The sequence below is a fragment of the Bombina bombina genome, chromosome 1, assembly GCF_027579735.1.
Source record: "Bombina bombina isolate aBomBom1 chromosome 1, aBomBom1.pri, whole genome shotgun sequence".
NCBI lineage: Eukaryota > Metazoa > Chordata > Amphibia > Anura > Bombinatoridae > Bombina > Bombina bombina.
In genome coordinates, this window is record NC_069499.1 from 1046998845 (window position 1) to 1047015590 (window position 16746).

General features: G+C 40.8%; 1 protein-coding gene across 1 annotated transcript in view; it reads right to left on the reverse strand.

Annotated features, from left to right (window-relative positions):
- Positions 1-16746, reverse strand: part of LOC128666802 (tumor necrosis factor receptor superfamily member 5) — a 72549-nt gene that overhangs the window by 9911 nt on the left and 45892 nt on the right. The window lies entirely within an intron of this gene.

Consider the following 16746-nt stretch of genomic DNA (forward strand, 5'->3'; position numbering starts at 1 on the left):
CTTAATCCTTAATTTTTCCAGTAATTCGAGTTGGTGCACACCAGGGGGACTCCCCTAACCAAAGTCCAGTCAGCTTATTTATATGACTCATGTTTGGATCTTTTATCTCATACTGATCAATCGCATGATGTTTCTAAGTGTACTAACGCACCTACTGTCTCCTCCTTACAGAAAGATGCAGATGGAGTACCTACAGCAATGAAAGAGCTAATTACTGCATCCATTAAGAAGGCCCTGGCTGTATTACCGCCTTCAAATAAGCCAGTTCAAATTTTACCTTCTACCAGTTATATAAGTCCTGACCTACAAAATACTGTAGTATCTTCGAACAATGAGGATTCCTCTAACAGTGAGGCTCCCTCTTCTGATGTAGAACCCGATAATTCCTCACTTTTATTTAAAATTGAATATATTCTCTTTTGAAAGAAGTATTAGGGCTTCATGTACAAAGCAGCGAGAGCTGCTCTGGAGCACTTGTAAGAAGCAGCGGTCATTAGACCGCTGCTTCTTACACCCTACGCCACCTCTGAGGTGGCATGGGAAAATCATTGAGAGCTTGCAAGCTCTCTGTGGTTGACAGCCCCCTCAGTCATGCGATTGTTGAGAAGCTGTCCGCCCGCCTGATAGTACAAGAAGCCCTTACTCACTTAAAGGGTTGAGGAATCTAAACCTTCTAATGATAAACCCTGTAATCATTCAAAGTCAGTATACAAAACTGTTGTCAATCTCCCCGAGATTTTCCCTATACCTGATGCGGTCTCTGACATGACTGCTAAGGAATGGTCTAAACCAGGTGGCTTTTGTACTCCTTCTAGAAGGTTTAAGAAATTATATTGTCTACCTGCTGTTAGAGTTATGGGAAATGGTTCCCAAAGTTGAGCCCTTTCCAATCTGGCTAAGCACACTACTTTTCCTCTAGAAGACAGTACTTCTTTTAAAGACCATTTAGACAGAAAACTTGAATCTTATCTAAAAAGGGTATTTTTACATACTGGCTATATACTTAGACCAGCTATATCTATTGCTGACTTGGCTGCTTCTTCTACTTACTGGTTAACCAGTCTTGTCCAGCAATTGTCCACTGACCCTGAATATTCTAATCTATTGATATTGCTTCAAAATGCAAATTTGTTTTATTTGCGATGCAGTATTTGATATTATGAAAATGAACATCAAAAGCATGTCTCTAGCTATACTTACCAGAAGAGCCCTATGGCTTAAATCCTGAAATGGTGTCTAAAACTAGATTATTTTCTCTTTCTTTCCAAGGGAAGAAATTGTTTGGGTCTCAACTGGATTCTGTTATTTCTACTAATACTGGACGTAAAGGAGTTTTTCTTCCTCAAGACAAAAAGTCCAAAGGAAAATTCAGAGCTCCTAATCGTTTTTTGTTCCTTTCTTCAGAATAGAGAACAGAAAACTGACCCTTAAACCATCTGGCTCAGTCTGGAGACCCACTTAAAATTCGAATGAATCCAAACAGAATAAAAAAAATTATCCAGTCTCTAAGACCGCACGAAGATACAATCCCCAACCCAGAATCACAGGTAGGGGGAAGATTAAACCTTTTTCTGAAAGCTTGGTTACAATCTGTACAAAATCCCTGGAATCAAAACATATCTCAGGGATATTGAATTGGATTCAAAATAAGTCCTTCTACAGGACGTTTTTTTCTAACCCCTATTCCAAAAGCTTTTCTTCAACCTGTCTCAGATCTGGAATATATGGGAGTAATTGTCCCAGTTCCTCTGCAGGAACAGGGGATGGGATATTATTCAAATCTTTTCATTGTACCAAAGAAGGAAAACTCTTTCAGACCAATTCTGGATCTGAAAACTCTAAGCAAATTTGTAAGAATACCAACTTCCAAAATGGAAACTATCAGGACTGTTCTGCCTTTTATTTAACAAGGTCACTTTATGTCCACAATAGATTTACAGGATACTTATATTTGCATCCCAATTCACCCAGAACATTACTAGTTTCTGAGGTTTTCTTTTCTGGAAAAGCATTATCAGTTTGTTGCTCTTCCGTTTGGGCTAGCTACAGCTCCAAGAATATTTAGCAAGGTTCGAAATGCCCTTTTGCCTGTAATCGGAAATCAATATTTTGCAGTATTTCCTTACCTGGACGATATCTTGGTAATGGCTCATTCTTCTCATTTAGCAGAATTTCACACAAAACAACTATTGTTGTTTCTTCAAAGACATGGTTAGAGGATCAAGTTACCAAAGAGTTCCTTGATTCCTTAGACAAACGTCACCTTTTAAGGTTTCCAGATAGATTCAGTGTCAATGACTCTCCCTGACAGAAAAGAGACAAATAAAATGGATATCAGCTTGTCTGAACCTTCAGTATCTCTCAGTCCCTTCAGTGGCTCTATGTATGGAAGTACTAGGCCTCATGATTGAAGCTTCCGATGCGATTATATTTGTTTGATTTCATATGAGACCTCTTCAGCTTTGTATGTTGTGCCAATGGGGCAAGGATTATACTCAAGATATCCCAACAGATATTCTTAGATCCCAACACACACCTATCTCTGACTTGGTGGCTGAATCACCAGTCTATACTTCAGGGGGCTTCTTTTGCTTGCCCTACCTGTTCTGTGATCACTACAGTTGAAAGTCTATCAGGTTGGGGACCTGTCTGTTGGTCTCTGACAGCACAAGGAATTTGGAATCCTTTGGAGGCGAGGTTGCCAATCAATGTTTCAGAACTCTGTGCACTCTTCAGGGCCTTATCTCTGTTTTCAGACAGACAATGTTACAGCAGTAGCTTATGTCAATCATTAAGAGGGAACTCGCAGTTCCCTAGCCATGATAAAGTATGTGAAATCCTCTCATGGGCAGAAATCAATTCCTTATCACTATGATTCACATCCCAGGTGTAGACAGCTGGAAGGCAGACTACCTCAGTTGTCAGTACCTACATCCAGGAGAGTGGTCTGATTGTACAACACTGGGGCCTACCAGAAATAGATCTGATAGCCTCTCGTACCTTGCAAGGTAAAGGGATCCTCAGGCAGAAGTGTTGGATGCTCTAGCAGTTCCCTGTTCTTTCAAGCCTGCTTATATATTTCCCCTTCTGATCCTACTCTCCAGAGTGATTTCCCAAATTAAAATGGAACAGTCATTTGTAATCCTAATAGCCCCAGGGTGGCCTCCCAGGATATGGTATGCGGACCTGTACCGAATGTCAGTTTTCCCGCCATGGCCTCTTCCTCTAAGGCCAAACCTTTTGTCTCAAGGTTCCTTCTTCCATTCAGATCGAAACACCTAGAGTACAAGTTGTGCAGTAACCCAGGTGCGTAAATAAATTAGCATTTTCGCACCTTCCATAGTGCTGCCATTACAAGTTGCACAAAAACCTCCTTGTGCTGTGAGTTATGGCTTCAAAAAGCTCCATACCGCACAAAAGCCAAGGCCTGAGATTACGTGCTCGTGCATGCTTTTCCCCATAGACATCAATAAGGAGAAATTGTTAGAAAAAAACTAACGCCTGCGATTGCGGAATGGCGATCGCCATAACACAATCCCCATTAATGTCTATTGGGAAAATAAAAGTTATGTTAAAAACTAACACCCTAACATAAACCCCTAGTCTAAACACCCCTAATCCTCCGCCCACTACATCGCCGACACAAAATAAAATGATTAACCCTAAACCGCTGCCCTCTGACATCGCCAACACTAAATAAAACTATTAACCCCTAAACCGCCAGTCCCCCACATCGCTAATACTATAATAAAACTATTAACCCCTAAACCACCAGCCCCCCACATCGCAACTAATAAACTAAACGTATTAACCCCTAAACTGATGGCCCCCCATAAAGCAATATACTAAATTAAACTATAAACCCGTAAACCTAACACCCCTCTAATTTTAAATTAAATTTAAAATATAACTATCTTTAAATAAATACAAATTTACCTATGAAATAGACAAAAAAACTAAGTTTAAACTTTAAAGTAACCTAACATTACTATTTGAAAACAATAAAATTAATGAAAAATAAATCAACCTAAATAACAAATTAAAAAAATCCTAACACTATGAAAAAATTAAAAAAAAATTCATTACAAAAAATAAAAACTCTAAAATTACGAAAAATAAGACTCTAAGGCCTAGATTTGGAGTTTGGCGGTAGCCGTGAAAACCAGCGTTAGAGGCTCCTAACGCTGGTTTTAGGCTACCGCCGGTATTTGGAGTCATTCAAAACAGGGTCTAACGCTCACTTTCCAGCTGCGACTTTTCCATACCGCAGATCCCCTTACGTCAATTGCGTATCCTATCTTTTCAATGGGATCTTTCTAACTCCGGTATTTAGAGTCGTGTCTGAAGTGAGCGTTAGAAATCTAATGACAAAACTCCAGCCGCAGAAAAAAGTCAGTAGTTAAGAGCTTTCTGGGCTAACGCCGGTTCATAAAGCTCTTAACTACTGTGCTCTAAAGTACACTAACACCCATAAACTACCTATGTACCCCTAAACCGAGCCCCCCCCCACATCGCCGACACTCGATTAAATTTTTTTAACCCCTAATCTGCCGACTGCCACCTACGTTATACTTATGTACCCCTAATCTGCTGCCCCTAACACCGCCGACCCCTATATTATATTTATTAACCCCTAACCTGCCCCCCACAACGTCGCAGCCAGCTACCTACAATAATTAACCCCTAATCTGCCGACAGCAAAGAGCCGGCACCTACATTATAGCTATGTACCCCTAATCTGCTGCCCCTAACACCGCCGACCCCTATATTATATTTATTAACCCCTAATCTGCCCCCCTCAACGTCGCCTCCACCTGCCTACACTTATTAACCCCTAATCTGCCGAGCGGGACCGCACCGCTATTATAATAAAGTTATTAACCCCTAATCTGCCGAGCGGACCGCACCGCTATTATAATAAAGTTATTAATCCCTAATCCGCCTCACTAACCCTATAATAAATAGTATTAACCCCTAATCTGCCCTCCCTAACATCGCCGACACCTAACTTCAATTATTAACCCCTAATCTGCCGACTGGAGTTCACCGCTAATCTAATAAATGTATTAACCCCTAAAGCTAAGTCTAACCCTAACACTAACACCCCCCTAAATTAAATATAATTTTAATCTAACGAAATTAATTAACTCTTCTTAAATAAATTATTCCTATTTAAAGCTAAATACTTACCTGTAAAATAAATCCTAATATAGCTACAATATAAATTATAATGATATTATAGCTATTTTAGGATTAATATTTATTTTACAGGTAACTTTGTATTTATTTTAACCAGGTACAATAGCTATTAAATAGTTAATAACTATTTAATAGCTAAAATAGTTAAAATAATTACAAATTTACCTGTAAAATAAATCCTAACCTAAGTTACAATTAAACCTAACACTACACTATCAATAAATAAATTAAATAAAATACCTATAATTATCTACAATTAAACCTAACACTACACTATCAATAAATAAATTAAATACAATTCCTACAAATAAATACAATGAAATAAACTAACTAAAGTACAAAAAATAAAAAAGAACTAAATTACAAAAAATAAAAAAATATTTACAAACATTAGAAATATATTACAACAATTTTAAACTAATTACACCTACTCTAAGCCCCCTAATAAAATAACAAAGCCCCCCAAAATAAAAAAATGCCCTACCCTATTCTAAATTACTAAAGTTCAAAGCTCTTTTACCTTACCAGCCCTGAACAGGGCCCTTTGCGGGGCATGCCCCAAGAAGTTCAGCTCTTTTGCCTGTAAAAAAAAACATACAATACCCCCCCCCAACATTACAACCCACCACCCACATACCCCTAATCTAACCCAAACCCCCCTTAAATAAACCTAACACTAAGCCCCTGAAGATCTCCCTACCTTGAGTCGTCTTCACCCAGCCAAGCCAAATTCTTCATCCAAGCGGAGCAAGAAGAGGTCCTCCATCCGGTAGAAGTCTTCATCCAAGCGGGGCAGAAGAGGTCTTCCATCCGATTGAAGTCTTCATCCAAGCGGCATCTTCTATCGTCATCCATCCGGAGCGGAGCGGCAGCATCCTGAAGACCTCCGACGCGGAACATCCATCCTGGCCGATGACTGAACGACGAATGACGGTTCCTTTAAATGACGTCATCCAAGATGGCGTCCCTCGAATTCCGATTGGCTGATAGGATTCTATCAGCCAATCGGAATTAAGGTAGGAATATTCTGATTGGCTGATGGAATCAGCCAATCAGAATCAAGTTCAATCCGATTGGCTGATCCAATCAGCCAATCAGATTGAGCTCGCATTCTATTGGCTGTTCCGATCAGCCAATAGAATGCGAGCTCAATCTGATTGGCTGATTGGATCAGCCAATCGGATTGAACTTGATTCTGATTGGCAGACTCCATCAGCCAATCAGAATTTTCCTACCTTAATTCCGATTGGCTGATAGAATCCAATCAGCCAATCAGATTGAGCTCGCATTCTATTGGCTGTTCCGATCAGCCAATAGAATGCGAGCTCAATCTGATTGGCTGATTGGATCAGCCAATCGGATTGAACTTGATTCTGATTGGCAGACTCCATCAGCCAATCAGAATTTTCCTACCTTAATTCCGATTGGCTGATAGAATCCTATCAGCCAATCGGAATTCGAGGGACGCCATCTTGGATGACGTCATTTAAAGGAACCGTCATTCGTCGTTCAGTCGTCGGTCAGGATGGATGTTCCGCGTCGGAGGTCTTCAGGATGCTGCCGCTCCGCTCCGGATGGATGACGATAGAAGATGCGGCTTGGATGAAGACTTCAATCGGATGGAAGACCTCTTCTGCCCCGCTTGGATGAAGACTTCTACCGGATGGAGGACCTCTTCTTGCTCCGCTTGGATGAAGAATTTGGCTCGGCTGGGTGAAGACGACTCAAGGTAGGGAGATCTTCAGGGGCTTAGTTTTAGGTTTATTTAAGGGGGGTTTGGTTTAGATTAGGGGTATGTGGGTGGTGGGTTGTAATGTTGGGGGGGGTATTGTATGTTTTTTTTTTTACAGGCAAAAGAGCTGAACTTCTTGGGGCATGCCCCGCAAAGGGCCCTGTTCAGGGCTGGTAAGGTAAAAGAGCTTTGAACTTTAGTAATTTTGAATAGGGTAGGGCATTTTTTTATTTTGGGGGGCTTTGTTATTTTATTAGGGGGCTTAGAGTAGGTGTAATTAGTTTAAAATTGTTGTAATATATTTCTAATGTTTGTAAATATTTTTTTATTTTTTGTAACTTAGTTCTTTTTTATTTTTTGTACTTTAGTTAGTTTATTTCATTGTATTTATTTGTAGGAATTGTATTTAATTTATTTATTGATAGTGTAGTGTTAGGTTTAATTGTAGATAATTATAGGTATTTTATTTAATTTATTTATTGATAGTGTAGTGTTAGGTTTAATTGTAACTTAGGTTAGGATTTATTTTACAGGTAAATTTGTAATTATTTTAACTATTTTAGCTATTAAATAGTTCTTAACTATTTAATAGCTATTGTACCTGGTTAAAATAAATACAAAGTTACCTATAAAATAAATATTAATCCTAAAATAGCTATAATATCATTATAATTTATATTGTAGCTATATTAGGATTTATTTTACAGGTAAGTATTTAGCTTTAAATAGGAATAATTTATTTAAGAAGAGTTAATTAATTTCGTTAGATTAAAATTATATTTAATTTAGGGGGGGTGTTAGTGTTAGGGTTAGATTTAGCTTTAGGGGTTAATACATTTATTAGAATAGCGGTGAGCTCCAGTCGGCAGATTAGGGGTTAATAATTGAAGTTAGGTGTCGGCGATGTTAGGGAGGGCAGATTAGGGGTTAATACTATTTATTATAGGGTTAGTGAGGCGGATTAGGGGTTAATAACTTTATAATAATAGCGGTGCGGTCCGCTCGGCAGATTAGGAGTTAATAAGTGTAGGCAGGTGGAGGCGACGTTGTGGGGGGCAGATTAGGGGTTAATAAATATAATATAGGGGTCGGCGGTGTTAGGGACAGCAGATTAGAGGTACATAGGGATAATGTAAGTAGCGGTGGTTTACGGAGCGGCAGATTAGGGGTTAAAAATAATATACAGGGGTCAACGATAGCGGGGGCGTCAGAATAGGGGTTAAAAAGTGTAAGGTTAGGGGTGTTTAGACTCGGGGTACATGTTAGAGTGTTAGGTGCGGACGTAGGAAGTGTTTCCCCATAGGAAACAATGGGGCTGCGTTAGGAGCTGAACGCGGCTTTTTTGCAGGTGTTAGGTTTTTTTCCAGCTCAAACAGCCCCATTGTTTCCTATGGGGGAATCGTGCACGAGCACGTTTTTGAGGCTGGCCGCGTCCGTAAGCAACTCTGGCATCGAGAGTTGAAGTTGCATTAAATATGCTATACGCTCCTTTTTTGGAGCCTAACGCAGCCATTCTGTGGACTCTCAATACCAGAGTTATTTTAAAGGTGCGGCAAGAAAAAAGCCAGCGTTAGCTACGCGGGTCGTTACCGACCAAACTCTAAATCTAGCCGTAAGATTACAAAAATAATAAACAAAATGATCAAAAATAAGAACAATTAAACCTAATCTAATACCCCTATAAAAATAAAAAAGCCCCCCAAAAATAAAAACACCCCCTAAGCTAATAATAAACTACCAATAGCCTCTTTTACCTAAAAAAAATACTAAGTATAAAAAAGCTAAGATACCCATTGCCCCTAATGAGGCATTTGTATGGGCATTACCCTTAAAAGGGCATTCAGCTCTTTTACTGCCCATCCCTATTCTTAAAAAAAAAACAAAAAAACTAACACTAACCCCAGGAAATCTACTCACAGTTCCTGAAGTCTGGACATCTTCATCCAGGCGACGAGAAGTCTTCATCCAGGCGGCGACATCTTCATCCATTGCAGGGGCATCTTCTATCTTCAATCCGGTGATGTGGAGCATCATCGCCGGCGGCGAGGACATCCATTGTGGAGGGACAATATTTTTTTTTTTAGACTTAGGTTTTCTTATTTTGGGGGGTTGGTTGGGTGGGGGGTTTACTGCTAGAGGGACTTTGTAATTTTTAGGTAAAAGAGCTGTTTAACTTAGGGCAATGCCCTACAAAAGGCCCTTTTAACCCCTTAACGACCAAGGACGTACGCCACACGTCCTCAAAAAAAATACACTTAATGACCGAGGACGTGTGGCGTACATCCTTGGTCTGGAAAGCAGCTGGAAGCGATCCTGCTCGCTTCCAGTTGCTTTCCGGTTATTGCAGTGATGCCTCGATATTGAGGCATCCTGCAATAACCTTTTTTAGCAATCCGGTGCAGAGAGAGCCACTCTGTGGCCCTCTCTGCACCGGACATCACCGGCTAAATCCGTTGGTGGGTGGGAGCCAGTTCGGGAGGCGGGTGGCGGCCATCGATGGCCCTGATGATCTGTAGGGGGGCGGGATCGTGGGCGGGGGTGATCAGAGGCGCGCACGTGCACGGGAGGGCGGGCGCGTGCACGGGGAGGGAGCGGGTGGGAACCGCTACACTACAGAAAAATTATGTATGAAAAGTTGTAAAAAAATACTTTGATTTAAGTAAAAATACATTAGTCAGGGGGTGGGGGATTGGTCTGTGGGGGGGGGGGGGGGGGAAGCTACACTACAGAAAAACAGGCAAAAAAATAAAAAAAAAATATTTTTTTTTGCAAACTGGGTACTGGCAGACAGCTGCCAGTACCCAAGATGGCCCCCAATAAGGCAGAGGGGGAGGTTAGAGAGCTGTTTTGGGGGGGGGGATCAGGAAGGTTGGGGGCTAAGGGGGGGATCCTACAAAGTAGCATATGTAAATATGCTAAAGATGTATTTTATTTTTTTTTAAAAAAAACTTTTATTTTTGTACTGGCAGACTTTCTGCCAGTACTTAAGATGGCGGGGACAGTTGTGGGGTGGGGGAGGGAAGGGAGCTGTTTGGGAGGGATCAGGGGGTGGGATGTGTCAGGTGGGAGGCTGATCTCTACACTAAAGCTAAAATTAACCCTGCAAGCTCCCTACAAACTACCTAATTAACCCCTTCACTGCTAGCCATAATACACGTGTGATGCGCAGCCGCACTTAGCGGCCTTTTATATACCAAAAAGCAACGCCAAAGTCATATATGTCTGCTATTTCTGAACAAAGGGGATCCCAGAGAAGCATTTACAACCATTTGTGCCATAATTGCACATGCTGTTTGTAAATAATTTCAGTGAGAAACCTAAAATTGTGAAAAATTTTGCGTTTTTTTTAAATTGATTGCATTTGGCGGTGAAATGGTGGCATGAAAATATACCAAAATGGGCCTAGATCAATACTTGGGGTTGTCTACTACACTACACTGAAGCTAAAATTAACACTAGAAGCTCCCTACATGCTCCCTAATTAACCCCTTCACTGCTGTGCATAATACACGTGTGGTGCGCAGTCGCATTTAGCAGCCTTCTAATTAGTAAAAAGCAAAACCAAAGCCATATATTTCTGCTATTTATGAACAAAGGGGATCCCAGAGAAGCATTTACAACCATGTATGCTATAATTGCATAAGTTTTTTGTAAATAATTTCAGTGAGAAACCTAAAGTTTGTGAAAAAAAATTGTGAAAAAGTGAACAATTTTTTTTATTTGATCGCATTTGGCGGTGAAATGGTGGCATTAAATATACCAAAATGGGCCTAGATCAATACTTTGGGATGTCTTCTAAAAAAAAATATATACATGTCAAGGGATATTCAGGTATTCCTGACAGATATCAGGGTTCCAATGTAACTAGCGCTAATTTTGAAAAAAAGTGGTTTGGAAATAGCAAAGTGCTACTTGTATTTATGGCCCTATAACTTGCAAAAAAAGCAAAGAACATGTAAACATTGGGTATTTCTAAACTCAGGACAAAATTTAGAAACTATTTAGCATATGTTTTTTTTGGTGGTTGTAGATGTATAACAGATTTTGGGGGTCAAAGTTAGAAAAAGTGTGTTTTTTTCCATTTTTTCCTCATATTTTATAATTTATTTTATAGTAAATTATAAGATATGATGAAAATAATGTTATATTTTGAAAGTCCATTTAATGGCGAGAAAAACAGTATATAATATGTGTGGGTACATTAAATGAATAAGGGGAAAATTACAGCTAAACACAAACACCACAGAAATGTAAAAATAGCCTTGGTCCCAAATGGACAGAAAATGGAAAAGTGCTGTGGTCATTAAGGGGTTAAGGGCTATTGGTAGTTTATTGTTAATTTAGGGGGTGTTTTTATTTTGGGGGGGCTTTTTTGCTTTTATAGGGCTATTAGATTAGGTGTAATTTTTATTATTTGGGATAATTTTGTTTATTATTTTTTGTAATCTTACACCTAGATTACGAGTTTTGCGTTAGAGGCTGTGCAGTGCTAACGAGCAGTTTTCTCTCACCGCTCACTTACCTACAGCGCTGGTTTTACGGGTTTTTACAAACCCGGCGTTAAAAGGCAAGAAGTGAGCGTTGAGCAAATTTTTTCTCATTACCGCACTCCAATACCAGCGCTGCTTAAGTCAGCGGTGAGCTGGTGTAACGTGCCCCCAACATCGCCGCCACCTACATTATATTTATTAACCCCTAACCATAAACCTAACAACCACTAACTTAAATATAATTTAAATAAATCTAAATAAATATTCCTATCATTAACTAAATTATTCCTATTTAAAACGAAATACTTACCTGTAAAATAAAACCTAAGCTAGCTACAATATAACTAATAGTTACATTGTAGCTATCTTAGGGTTTATTTTTATTTTATAGGCAAGTTTGTATTTATTTTAACTAGGTAGAATAGTTATTAAATAGTTATTAACTATTTAATAACTACCTAGCTAAAATAAATACAAATTTACCTGCAAAAGAAAACCTAACCTAAGTTACACTAACACTACACTATAATTAAATAAATTACCTAAATTAAATACAATTATCTACATTAAATTAAATTAGCTAAAGTACAAAAAAAACAAACACTAAATTACAGAAAATAATAAGCAAATTACAGAAATTTAAACTAATTACACCTAATCTAATAGCCCTATCAAAATAAAAAAGCCCCCCCCAAAATAAAAAAACCCTAGCCTAAACTAAACTACCAATAGCCCTTAAAAGGGCCTTTAGCGGGGCCACACAACCAACCCCCCCAAATAAAATACTATCTAAAAAAAAACTAAGCTTCCCATTGCCCTGAAAAGGGCATTTGGATGGGCATTGCCCTTAAAAAGGGCAGTTAGCTCTTTTGCCGCCCAAACCCTAATCTAAAAAATAAAACCCACCCAATACACCCTTAAAAAAACCCTAAAACTAACCCCCTGAAGATCGACTTACCGGGAGACGTCTTCATCCATGCCGGGCGAAGTGGTCCTCCAGACGGGCAGAAGTCTTCATCCAAGCTGGGCAGAAGTGGTCCTCCAGACGGGCAGAATTCTTCATCCATCCGGCGCGGAGCGGGTCCATCTTCAAGACATCCAACACGGAGCATCCTCTTCTGGTGACGACTAAAACAGAATGAAGGTACCTTTAAGTGATGTCATCCAAGATTGCGTCCCTTAGATTCCGATTGGCTGATAGAATTCTATAAGCCAATCGGAATTAAGGAAGAAAAAATCCTATTGGCTGATGCAATCAGTCAATAGGATTAAAGTTCAATCCTATTGGCTGATCATTGGCTGATCCAATCAGCCAATAGGATTGAGCTTGCATTCTATTGGCTGTTCCAATCAGCCAATAGAATGCAAGCTCAATCCTATTGGCTGATTGCATCAGCCAACAGGATTTTTTCTACCTTAATTCCGATTGGCTGATCTATCAGCCAATCGGAATCTAAAGGACGCCATCTTGGATTACGTCACTTAAAAGGTACCTTCATTCGTCGTTAGTCCGTCGGCAGAAGAGGATTCTCTGTGGTAAGTCGATCTTCAGGGGGTTAGTGTTAGGTTTTTTTAAGGGTGTATTGGGTGAGTTTTATTTTTAGGTTAGGGACTTTGGGCTGCAAAAGAGCTAACTGCCCTTTTAAGGGCAATGCCCATCCAAATGCCCTTTTCAGGGCATGGGGAGCTTAGGTTTTTTAGATAGTATTTTATTTGGGGGATTGGTTGTGTGGGTGGTGGGTTTTACTGTTGGGGGGGTTGTTTGTATTTTTTTTAAAGGTAAAAGAGCTGATTACTGGGGGCGGAGTCAAGCCACGCTGGGAGATGGCTGCGACTTAGAAGGGCTCCTATCTCCCACAACGACTAAAAATACTTGTAGATGGCAATAAGTCCCCTTTTTCCCTTCCCCTTAGTGCCTAATGTACACCCGATACAGACAGTGACATATACAAGCTGTTATTTTCTAAAATACCGCACTTGTTGAGAGGCTCTCGTCTGGGGCCTGGCTCCACGCCAACAAAACGCCGGCTGAGACATTTTGCACGATCGCGGCTTTCCTGATTCCGGCAAGAAGAATTAAAGATAAGTGCCGCCTTGGCCACAGAAAGCCTAGCACGGTCGGAAGCAATACAACCGAGAGACAGTGTGCCTTGGGTCAGAGACGCAACTACACAGAACAGTTAAGGACTCGTCTCTTTCATCTGCGACCTGCGCATCTGTTGCGCACTTCTACTGACCTGAACAGCGATCGAGGGAACTGCCGGAGGTGAGTTGGCTGCAAAGCAGCGTGAGTGTCCACCTCAGCTTCTTCTGCAGGGCGACTTTCCCCCAAGGTGCCGTTGTTACACGGAGCTTGACACACATAACTGACGCACCCCTCACTTACAAGTTGCCGGCCCTGCCCAAGGGTCATAACTTCTACCAGACCAATATTAAGGACTCATAACCTCACATAGAGAGCTTGAATGGCCACTTAAAGAAAGGTCCTTTGTGGTAGCTGTTCCTTATCACACAGCAGTCCGGTCCCTCCGGTAAAAAGGTTTATATCTACATCAGGTTCCAGAATACACTTTTATATCAAGGCAGGGTGCCTTAAACACTTTACACATTCTAAACCCTAGACTAGTTTATCTAAGGCCCATCTGGTATCCTATAATATTCACGCCTGCTCTCATTTATTCCAGAATACACTTTTATATCAAGGCAGGGTGCCTTAAACACTTTACACATTCTAAACCCTAGACTAGTTTATCTAAGGCCCATCTGGTATCCTATAATATTCACGCCTGCTCTCATTTATTCCAGAATACACTTTTATATCAAGGCAGGGTGCCTTAAACACTTTACACATTCTAAACCCTAGACTAGTTTATCTAAGGCCCATCTGGTATCCTATAATATTCACGCCTGCTCTCATTTATTCCAGAATACACTTTTATATCAAGGCAGGGTGCCTTAAACACTTTACACATTCTAAACCCTAGACTAGTTTATCTAAGGCCCATCTGGTATCCTATAATATTCACGCCTGCTCTCATTTATTAATTTGATTCTCCTGCCTGGGTAAGTGTCTGATGCCTTGTAAAAGACAGAATAAAGGAGAAAACCCCCTCCTCAAAACCTCTGAGTCAATTCTTAAAGCCTAGAGAACTGCGGCCCCCTCCTGGCCCTGAAGTAACTATGGAAATGTCGGCTACTGCAGGTAATCTGTCACTGACGGATGAACCTGACATGGGATCCTTTCTCACAAAAAAAAATATATCTCGCATCTGTCATCAAAGGACGACATCAAGGTAGTTCTACATGAGATGAGGACCTTGTTTGGAGACCTTAGAAAGGATCTAGGAGCCATGGAAAAAAGGGTAATCTCTCTAGAAAACAAACAAGAGGCCACTACTACAGACGTTCATGCCAACTCCTCCAGCATTCAGGATCAGGAGATTAAAATACAATCACTAGCCGAAAGGTTAGAGGACCTTGAGAACAGGACTCGACGAAACAACCTCAGAATTAGGGGAGTCTCTGAAACGATCTTTCCCCCAGCGATCAAAGGCTATCTTCAAGCCCTGTTTAGGGTAATTAAAGAGAACCCATCGGCTGAGGATATACAGATAGAACGAGCACATCGCTCTTTGCGTCCCAAACCCCGCCTAAAGCTCCCCCGAGGGACATAATAGTGAAGTTCCTTAAATATAAGGACAAGGGGGACCTGCTTTGCTGTGCAAGAGAGAAGCATCCAATCCTACATGCGGGTGAAGAAATTCAGTTATTCACAGATTTGTCTCCTACCACTCTTCAAAAGAGGAGGGTAATGTCTCACATCACTTCTACCCTGAAAAAACACAAAGTCCCCTACAGATGGGGCTTCCCGGTCTCGTTGATAGCTTCAGCTAACAACAAAACATCAATCTTCAGGATGGGCAGAGATCCTAATCAGTTCTACAAAGAGTTGTCCCTACTGCCTATAAATGATGGGGAGGAATCTACAACAACTCCTGGAGGATTCCTGAGAAGCACGGAATGGATGGGAAATAGCTCTACCTCAAGCTGACATGTATCACCTTCTTTCTCTTTTCTTTTTTTAGGATGATGATTCTCCTTTGGGAGGATACCTAAAACACCTGTTCCAGAGCCCTTTCCATAGGGTTCCTCAAACTAGTGGCTAGATTGGAAGCTACATTTCTCAGGTCTACACCCTTCCCAGGTTTGAGTTTTCTTATGCAGATAGGACAGACACACTCTGTCAAAATCACTTGCTCTGAGGGGTTGGTGCCCCACACTTTCTCAATTGACTTGCAACCCCTCAACCGAAGAGGGGTTAGGCTGTTGTTTAATTAATAAAAACTTAATATAGGACACAAACTTTCTACACCAGGGCACAGATATACCCCTTCATAGGCACCAGGCTTCCACTCGGTTGTGGAGGGCCAGAGAGTTAATTTGTTAACAGCTAACAGGTTATTTACATACTGCCCTGCTCTTTATTTACATACTGCCCTGCTCTTTAATGCTCATAATTTATTTTTGTGTATTAACTGTTGGAATCCCCATGTGTTACGGCATACACCTAACCCTACATATGTCTTTGGACCACTTATAAAAATAGCTTAAATCCAAGATACTACCAATGTAAAAAGGGCATTTCCCTCTCCCCTCTTCCCCTCCTAACATTCCCCTATTCCTTTCCCCACTCTACTGCACCCTCCCCTTAACTCCTTCCATCCCCTTGTCCCTTTTGGCCTACATTTAACTGCACTCTCCATAACCTTGCCCATAAAGATAGACCTAAAGCTATCCACACTTTTTTCCAATCTCCCATGAGGAGAAGAGTTGCAATGTTTAGCAAACATACGGCTAGATTTAGAGTTTTGTCGGTAATGACCCGCGTAGCTAACGCTGGCTTTTTTCTGGCTGCACCTTTAAAATAACTCTGGTATTGAGAGTCCACAGAATGGCTGCGTTAGGCTCCAAAAAAGGAGCGTAGAGCATATTTAACGCAACTTCAACTCTCGATACCAGAGTTGCTTACGGACGCGGCCAGCCTCAAAAACTTGCTCGTGCACGATTCCCCCATAGAAAACAATGGGGCTGTTTGAGCTGAAAAAAAACCTAACACCTGCAAAAAAGCCGCGTTCAGCTCCTAACGCAGCCCCATTGTTTCCTATGGGGAAACACTTCCTACGTCTGCACCTAACACTCTAACATGTACCCCGAGTCTAAACACCCCTAACCTTACACTTATTAACCCCTATTCTGCCACCCCCGCTATCGCTGACCCCTGCATATTATTATTAACCCCTAATCTGCCGCTCCGTAAACCGCCGC